The 9,589-nt window shown below is 35.1% G+C and overlaps 1 long non-coding RNA gene across 1 annotated transcript; it reads left to right on the forward strand.

The window, feature by feature from the left end:
* Window positions 1-784: 784 nt before the first annotated feature.
* LOC137243468 (uncharacterized) lies at window positions 785-7,941 on the forward strand. The gene is made up of 3 exons (XR_010950536.1): window positions 785-1,581; window positions 6,768-6,870; window positions 7,150-7,941. It is a non-coding gene; the product is annotated as an uncharacterized lncRNA (long non-coding RNA).
* Window positions 7,942-9,589: the final 1,648 nt, after the last annotated feature.

Consider the following 9,589-nt stretch of genomic DNA (forward strand, 5'->3'; position numbering starts at 1 on the left):
TTCCTTTTTTTAAATTTTCCTTACCATCACATCCACCACACATCTTTTGGGGGTAGCATGCCCATCTACCACACCGAAGTTCCTGTGTTGAAAAGCCCAGGAAGTGCAGCACCAAAATATTTGGATACAAATGTCTATCCATGAAAATAATATTTCCATACGAGGTCGGCATTCGGGAGTGTTCTGCAATGAAACACTTATCAGTGGAAATTCATCTGTTTGCAGATCTAATTTGGAATCGGCCTAGATATTCTGGCCTTGCATTTTTTTCTTTTTTAGTGTCAAAAAAGGAAATGAAGTTTCCTTAGAATTGAAACTTTGGATTCCCTTAACTAATAAAATAACTTGAAGATACAAAATTATATATCCTATTAGGATTCTGAAAGATGTTCAAATATCAGTTATGTCGGTGGTGTAAATAAATTAGTAAAATTAGTTCACATGGAATGGCCCATATGTATTAAGTACGTGTGTGTGTCACATTTAGATTTCGGCCACTCGCATATCGTGGCGTAGTAGTTTGCAGAAAACTTTCAATGCTTTTAGAATTGTATTTTTTCCTCGTTTCTTTGTTTAGCCATTAGGAAATGCCACTTAGACTATTGAAAAACCTTTAGCTTTATATACCCATATGCGAAGGAAAGTTGTTACTTCGACACATCTTCTGAATCTTATAGCACCATGAGCTTGGGTCATGTTATGCTTATTCATTAAAAATTTTTATCTAGATATTCTTACGGAGGTCTTAGGAAATTCGAAGTTTCCACAATGTGGAGAAACAGTGGAGAAACAGTGTGAAGAGAGCGGAGGCATAGGGGATGTATATTAGGTGTGACTGGGCTTAGTCTGGAGAGTTTAAGCTTCTTCAGTAATTAAACTTTTTTGGATATACTGAAGTTCTTAATCAGATATTGCTTCACAGATCTGGCAAAAGGATAGAACAAAATTAGAAAATGTTGAAACTGATATTGGTGGGCTGGCTCTTAATAGAAACGAAATTATACAGAAGCCGCTACTTTCTTCCTTTAAAAATATATGCAATCTAAATTATTGGGAAGAAAGTCTAAGAAAAGATGAAAACGTCAGTACCCATCCCACTTAAAGTTGAGTATACTACATCGGCATTTTCTCGTACAGAGCTCTTTTAAAAGCAAATAAATATGCAAAGAGAGTAGACGTGTGTTTCGCTGCAATAAAATAGCATTTATTTAAATAATCTGTCACTTTAATTTTGTAAATACGCGGACAATTCTTTTGTAGAGTGGTTTGCAACTAGTGCGTGGAATTCTTCTGTGAAGTTTCGCTGTAATATTTATCACAAATTAGTAATCATATTTAAAAATTTAATGAATATGGCTCCAGCAAAACCAAAAGTTACACGGCAAACGGCTTCCTCTTCCCCTCATCGCACTCCAACATTGGCAAAACCTTCTAAACTTGAGAGCCCACCGCCAGTCTCAAGTGAAATTTCCCGCCTTGAAGCAAAAATGATTATATGGAGGGAGAGCATATTAGAGGAATTGACGGAGCGTATAAAGGAAAACTTAAGAGAATCAGAGCAGCGAGTTCTTCAGAGAGTTGGTGAGTTAGCGGCAGAGATCGCGAATTTAAAAGATAATTACTCATGTATGGAAATTAGGGTTGAGTCAGCGAAAAGCGAGTGCAGGCAGCTTAGAGCGGAGATAAACACTCTAAAAATTCACATAAATGAATGCCAAAATAATGCTTTGCTTTCAGACGTATTAATAAGTGGAGTTCCCCAAATCCCTAATGAAAATTTAAGTGAAGTGTTTGATAGAATATGTCGCACTCTCCAATTAAATACACCGCCAATACGCTCTGCCTTTCGCATTCGTAAGAGCAAAACTGGTAGCTCGCCCATAATAATAAAATTAAATTCTCCCACTGACCGCTCTTTGCTTTTAAGATCAATTGCAAGGTTTTGTAAATCAAGCAAGAGACAAATTGCTCTTAATGATATTGGGCACGCTGAAAGTGGTAAAATCTTTGTGCATGAATGCCTTACCAAGCACAACCGCGAGATATTACAGCATGCACTGCAGCTAAAAAAACAGAAGCGGCTTTTTCTGTCTTCTCTTTGCGCGGAGATGTGTATGTGCGTAGTCAACAGCAAGGAGAAGCAATAAAAATTAGTGACAGGAGAGCGCTGATCGAATTGCAGTAACACCAACGATGATGTTTGATGCAATATTTTCACTTGTACATGCATTCTAATATAATGGTTTTCTCTGTAGTAAATAGATTATTTTCAATTTATGTTATTGGTAATTTTTCTTTATTTATTCCTCTTACCGTATTCTTCCTCTCTCCAAAACTCTTTATTATCTCATACTGCTTTGTTGACAACATCTCGCTTATTTGTTATTTTTATAGGTATTTGAATAATGATTGTGCTGACAGTGGGCATGTGAGGTGTATTTTGGGTCAAATTTGCAAAAGTCGTAAAACATTTAATATGTGCCATTTGAATACTCGTAGTCTTACGGCACATAAATTGGACTACCTTTCGTATTTATTTGATGGCCACAACATTGACTTGATTTGTATTACGGAGACTTGGTTTAGATCCAATGTTGGTGATCACGCATACAAAATGGGAAATTATGTGTTATTGAGAAACGACAGGAAACACAACGTTCGAGGTGGAGGTGTTGCTATATACTGTAAAGCTTCCTTACATCCAAAAATTTTGTATCGGTCAGAGCATGAAAGTGAAGTTGAGAGCATCTTTATTGAGATAGGTGACGCTCGGGTAAAATGTTTTGTTGCTTGTGTCTACAACCCTAATAGGTCAAATGACCTGACAGTCCTATTTCAGAAATTGTCGGATCTTTCTATATATTATGAGCATGTGATTATATGCGGGGATTTTAATATAGATATTCTTAATAATGACTCCCGTAGTAAGTCCCTTATAAATAACTTTATAGCGTGTGATTTAAATATTATAAATCCATTAGCAACTCGCTTTGCTAATAACAGTAAGCCTACCTTGCTTGACCTAATTTGTGTTAACAATGCCAATTACGTAAATTATTTTGACCAACTCCCTATGGAAGGTATATCTGACCATGAAATGCTGTTCTTATCATATGATTTGCAATTCAATGTAAAATAACCCGGCTTTGAAATAACGTATAGGAATTACAATGGTGTAAACTTAGGAGCCCTTAGTGAAGAGGCTTCTCGTCTTGACTTGAGTGGATGTTTGTCATTTTCTAAGTTAGACGAAAAATTACAATATTTTAATAACCACGTTAATTACCTGTTTAATACATACGTCCCGCTAAAGACCGTAAAAATACAGAGCCATAAAAAACCGTGGTTTACATCAGAGATCTTGAAATTAATAAAAAAACGAGAGAGAGCTTACAGGGTGTGGAGGCGATGCCAGAATGATTACCACTGGGAAGCCTACCGTCTCTTACGGAACCAAACCAACCTCTGCATCCGAAATGCTAAGGTAGCTTACTTCAGCATTACATTTGATTCCAAACTTCCTTCCAAAATTCTCTGGAAAAATCTTCGCTGTTTCGGCATATCTAAAAATAATCATCTGCAATGCAACGTAGACCCCAATGTTTTGAATGCACATTTCTTACGTGATCATACAAATCATAGTACACCTAATGCTAATGTCAATAAGGATAACGAAGATATGATTGCGGTAAAGAATAGACCGAATACCAATATTTTTGATTTCACAGTAGTAACAGAGGGTGATGTGGTGGATGCTATCTTGGCTATTAGGTCCAATGCAGTAGGAATCGATGACATTAGCGTACGTTTTATCAAGCTTTTTCTTCCTTATGTAATCTCCTCGATAACGCATATATTTAGTTTTTCCATCACATCCTGTGGGTTTCCTACTCAGTGGAAAAGGGCTAATGTCATTCCGGTTCCTAAATCAAAGACTCCGGTTTCATGCAAAGACTTTAGACCAATAAGCTTGCTACCTGCGCTATCCAAAGTATACGAGAAATTACTATCAAAGCAGATAACTAACTATGTTTATAATAACCGTTTACTATCTGAGGCTAAATCTGGATTTAGAAGAGGGCATAGTTGTGCTACATCTATGTTAAAAATTCTTGAGGACATATGTCCAGCCTACGACCATAATGAACTCACAGTTCTAATTCTTCTAGATTTCTCAAGAGCTTTTGACATGGTTGATTATAAAATATTACTTCGCAAGCTTGAAACAGCATATAACTTCAGCCCTTTCGCAACTAAGTTAATGCAAAGCTATCTCACTGGCCGCTTTCAGCAAGTTCAGTGTGATGATAAGTTATCTGATTTGAAGCTCATAATGTCTGGTGTTCCGCAATGATCTATCCTAGGCCCAATATTGTTTACTCTGTTTATTAACGATATAGTCACTTGCTGCCATAATGTGTCTATTCATCTTTATGCTGACGATACCCAAATTTACATATCTCGTCCGATCGGGCTTTCGGAAGATTTATTTATTAGGCTGAATGATGATTTAAGACGCATCGGGAACTGGGCTCTTTTAAATAACTGTCTCTGAATTCTACAAAATCTAAGGCGATAGCAATATCGAACATAACATATGATTTAAGCAGCCTTCCTGAAATTATGCTTAATGGCGATAAAATATTTTTTCACGATGCTGTCACCAATTTAGGATTCAAAATCAATTCAAATCTGATCTGCACAGACCATATCAACTTTGTGGTTGATAAAATCTATAATATCCTTCGTAACTTATACAGAACTGCCTATTTATTACCGCGAGACGCTAAAATGAAGCTAGTCAAAGCTCTTATAATACCTCACATTTCTTATGGGGAACTTATTTATGGTAGCCTTGATTCGCTGTCGCTTAATAAATTGCAGCTAGCCATAAACAAAACTGCTCGTTTCGTATTTTCTAAGAGGAAATTTGAATAAATAAATACATTAATTATACGCTGCCCAAATTCTCGGAAGCGAAGTTTGTACTTTCCTAAAAATTAGAAATTTATGTTTCTTACACAAACTACTACATTTTCAATATCCGCCTTACTTATTTAATAAACTAACTTTGTGTCAGTCTACTCGGACTCTGAATCTATTGATCCCTAACTTTAAGTACGTGACATCCTCCAGAATGTTCTTTGTCAGTACAATCCGTCTTTGGAACTCATTACCCTCCAAGACGAAAGCAATCAGAAAAGCCAGATGTTTCAAACTAGCAGTATTATCCTTCCTTAATCCATAACATATCTTAATTATATAATTCTATCAACTTACTTTAAATTATATAATTCTATCATTGATTATTCAACTAATGGGCCAAGGATGCTCCTTTCACACAATGTACTTATAAAAATTAATAGATTTTCTTTTTTAAATGTTATTATCTACTTTACCTTTTATTCTTCAAGAAAACTCCTCTTTATATGTAATTTGTAATTGTAAGATCAGATTGATGTACTATCTAAAAGACACAGTCTTACTTGTACAAATATGTTCAAATAAATAAATAAATAAATAAATATATATATATGTCTACTAGAAGTCCGACATAAGAGCTCAGAAAATTGCCCATTTCAATTGATTAACCAGGAGAGTGCTGGATTATTGTGCATACATGCCAAAGAAATGCGTTCAAATTTAACTAATTTGGCAGATGAGTTCTATATTGAGAATCTATACATAGCACTCGGAATGTCCTCAAATTGTTGCCGAGGGAAAATCCTTTTTAGGAAAAGTATGCTGAAGTGTTTTGATGTTAACTTTTTTGGAACTGAGTCGGAATGGTAGGAGAGTATACTTTCATCATAGCACGTTATCAGAAAATGGCGCCCGAGCAGGCACATGTGTCCTGGGTTACGCTGCGGCATTTTGCGTTCATATACTGGAGGATAGGTTTAAGTACTGAAAACCATATATTTCAGGTTTTCTATTACCAGTTCTTTAGAAACACCTTATTTCATGTCAAAGAATATTGATTTGTGCCCACATAGAGCATCTTTGAAACAAACTCGTACGTTTTTCAAAAGTTTTCTGAGAGAAGGCGTTATCGAAATGATAGTAGGAGATAAGGCGGTATTCCACTCAGCAGTCGATATGTAGCACCTTGAATTCGGATATCCATAAGCAAACTACAACTACAACAATAGGGTATACAACATGTACTCATATAATTCTTTTGAATTTATGATGGTTCCACTATTTTTTTGCAAGCCTTCATTATTGTCGCATTCTCAGCGGTTTTACTTGGGCCATTAGAGTGTTGCCCAGGTAACTGTTTGTAGGACTACGATTTTTCTGCACATTCAACTATTTAAGTTTCATTTCTATTCCATTGTATGCGGCTTTCATCACGTGACAGTGCATACCTTTACGAATTTCTGAATTTCTTAGCATATTTGCTGTCATCGTTAACATTGTCAGTGTTGTTGGTGTTTCCGCCTTTTCATTATCACCAACAATGGTCAACTGCATTCTTACAACAATTTTTAGCTAACGTTTTCTTTTTTATCTTCTTCATTGTTTGAAAAAGTTTACTTTCCATACACTTAAAATTCTGGTTGGATTACTTTGTCGTCGTTCATTCATTCGTTTTACAAACGATTCTTTTGTGCATTGTCTTTGGGGGCGTGAACTTAATTGCAAATTTCTGAGGTCTAAAAAAAAAGGAGCTGAATAAAAAAAATTTTTTATCTGAATTATATGCAGTCTGAACATAGAATAATATTGTTATAGATGGTTGATGTTTTTTTTTTCATTTGCAGTTTCGGGATCCTACATTTAGAGGGCGATGGGAAAACCCCTGAGACATTGTCGGCCGAGTGTTTGACTCCTCATCGGCTACTAAAGCATTTGGAACATTTTAAGGTAACAAGGTTCCAATTTTTCCGTAAGGACGTGCAGATATACATTTATAGCTGTAAGAATATCCTCTTTGCGATAGCGATTCTAGTACATCCAAATAGGGCGCCAAATCTGTCAATTAAATCCAATCAAATTGTTTAGATAAGAGATATAAATATTAAGCTTCTATAGAGATTTCAATGCTGGTATACATAATATCATATGCCCCACAAACCAAAAATTCACTTCTATGTACTAAAGATCTCTATTTCCTTCAAATTAGTGTATTTTTCATCCAAATAGACCAAACTGACCAAAAAGGAATTGACAAATTTGTGTGTGGCGTAATTCAATTCAGATATGGGAAGGTTTATCAAGACGGCTCCAGCTAAGCGTTGGTATATAGCGACAGTTCAATGGTCATAGTAGCAATAAGACGTATCGCCACGGACTTGGAGAGCATGTGCCGTACTATTCTAACGCTATGTTGCACTATCCAATGCTATCATGTCATACCCTATATAATATCTTATCATGCAACACTTTCGTTTCTATTCATCTTTCCTTTATCTTGTCTTGCTGTAATAATTCGCATCAAATAAAAAAATATTATGCTAATAATATCATATCACATTATTCGTACAATATCATATCATGCCATATTATATAATATCACGTCATATTTTATCACATCATATCTCTTCATAACATATCTTATCATAAAATGTAACATCGCATTATTATGCTATTATTTCTATTATATACCATATATATTATTTATACTTGCTGTTTTTATGTACGGGTGACTTTTCCGCTCTTATTTGGAATCAAAATCTATAAGTAAAGTTTTGGTTGCAAAGATGGAGATTTGGGCTATTAGCGAACTTTGGGCAATTTTGGTCGTAGTGCTTTTGTTAAGCTATATTTTATTAAAATAATTTATTAAAAATAAACGATTGTGAGCACATAAAAAAATCTATTTGTACTATGGCACTATTGTGAATATTTGCACAGCATTGCCAGTAGTTGCTACAATAGGCCAGATTACAGCGCAAGCTGTATGTTTTAATTTATTGATAGAACAGCCGATTTCGGTTGATATTTGATAAGAGACTTTAATATTGGTTGCGCAAGATGCGCACGGGTCCGGCTCGTATATATGTATATATAATAGCAAATCATCACATATAATATCACATTATCTGTATCTGGTATGAGGGAATTTATCAGAACGGGTCCAACCGTAGCAACAGGTGCAACCGGAGCCCCACAGTCATAGTAGCAACAAGGAGTATGACAACAGAAAGAGAGAGGGTGCGTCGTACTAGTGCCGTACTATTTATCATATCAAAAATCCTACGTAATGTCATACCACTTAATATTATAACCATTTCACATGCTGTTGGCGTTCGGCGTTCAAGAAAACTTTACTAAGTGGATCATATGTATTTAATTAGCGAGCTTTGCTCATATTGCTTTATACAATGGTTTTTGTAATTGATATTAGAGAAAAATTGTAAGTTTACAAACGGCGATGGTTACTAGGACATGTTTCTGAATTTCACTTCTTCATCAGCTAGCTTTTCGGGAGCTGAGCGTTGAACTCGAATCTCCAACATTCATATCAGTGCAAGCCTTTAGCTGCAAAGCCATATGAATGTCCCGTTGTTCACTGTAAAATTGGTCTCTAAACAAATGTTACTAAGCTTTCAAAAGCGCGCCTAAAAATCATATCCACACCATTAGGAATAAACTAAATACAGAGTGTATGTGCCTACATGGTGGTCAAAAGGAATATAAACAAAAAGGCAACTCTTAGAGACCAATTGTACAGTGAACAACGGGACATTCATATGGCTTTGCAGCTAAAGGCTTGCACTGATATGAATGTTGGAGATTCGAGTTCAACGCTCAGCTCCCGAAAAGCTAGCTGATGAAGAAGTGAAATTCAGAAACATGTCCTAGTAACCATCGCCGTTTGTAACCTTACTAAGTGGAAATTGGTATTTCTGAGTTAATGACAGTAATAGTTTTTAAAAAAGAGCAATTTTAACAGCAAACCTCGTTAAGTCCACTTAAGCAGGTTGCATACTTAAGATTTAGTCATCAAGTCACATGCAAACCATTTTATGACAGAAAAAAGTCTTTAAATTATTTTGAACACAGTGATTTTTGCCAGAACGTTGACAATATTTCCTTTGTCTTATCTGATGCTAGTGATACCATATCACATCATTCGTACAATATCATATCATATCATCCCATATTATATCATATCATGTCATTTTATAGCACATAACTTGATATCAAAAGAATTTGACATCATCCTTCCTTAATCTTATTGTAATGTACCTTAACTTTGATACAAATTACTTTTGTTAAAATAAAATAGAACGATTGAGAAGGCACGTGTTTTATTATAGTTCGTGTCTAGAACAATCTTCAATAATGTGTATGTTCAAAGTGTGTACAATAAAAATGGTTGTGTAGTAATATGTATATATACGAATGTGTATTGTGAATCGATTGTATGTGTGTTCCTGAACCGATGATAGGTTTGTTCCTGATACTTATCTTGTTTTACCATGTCGTATCATATCACAACATCGTATGCTAATGATAGATATCATTCGTTCAATTTCATATCTTGTCATGAATGTTATATCATACATCATGAATGTTATGGCATATTATAACACATCATATCTTATCAAAAAAATATTGCAACCTAATCGGTTAGACC

The sequence above is a fragment of the Eurosta solidaginis genome, chromosome 1 (genome assembly GCF_040869045.1).
Source record: "Eurosta solidaginis isolate ZX-2024a chromosome 1, ASM4086904v1, whole genome shotgun sequence".
In the NCBI taxonomy this organism is placed as follows: domain Eukaryota; kingdom Metazoa; phylum Arthropoda; class Insecta; order Diptera; family Tephritidae; genus Eurosta; species Eurosta solidaginis.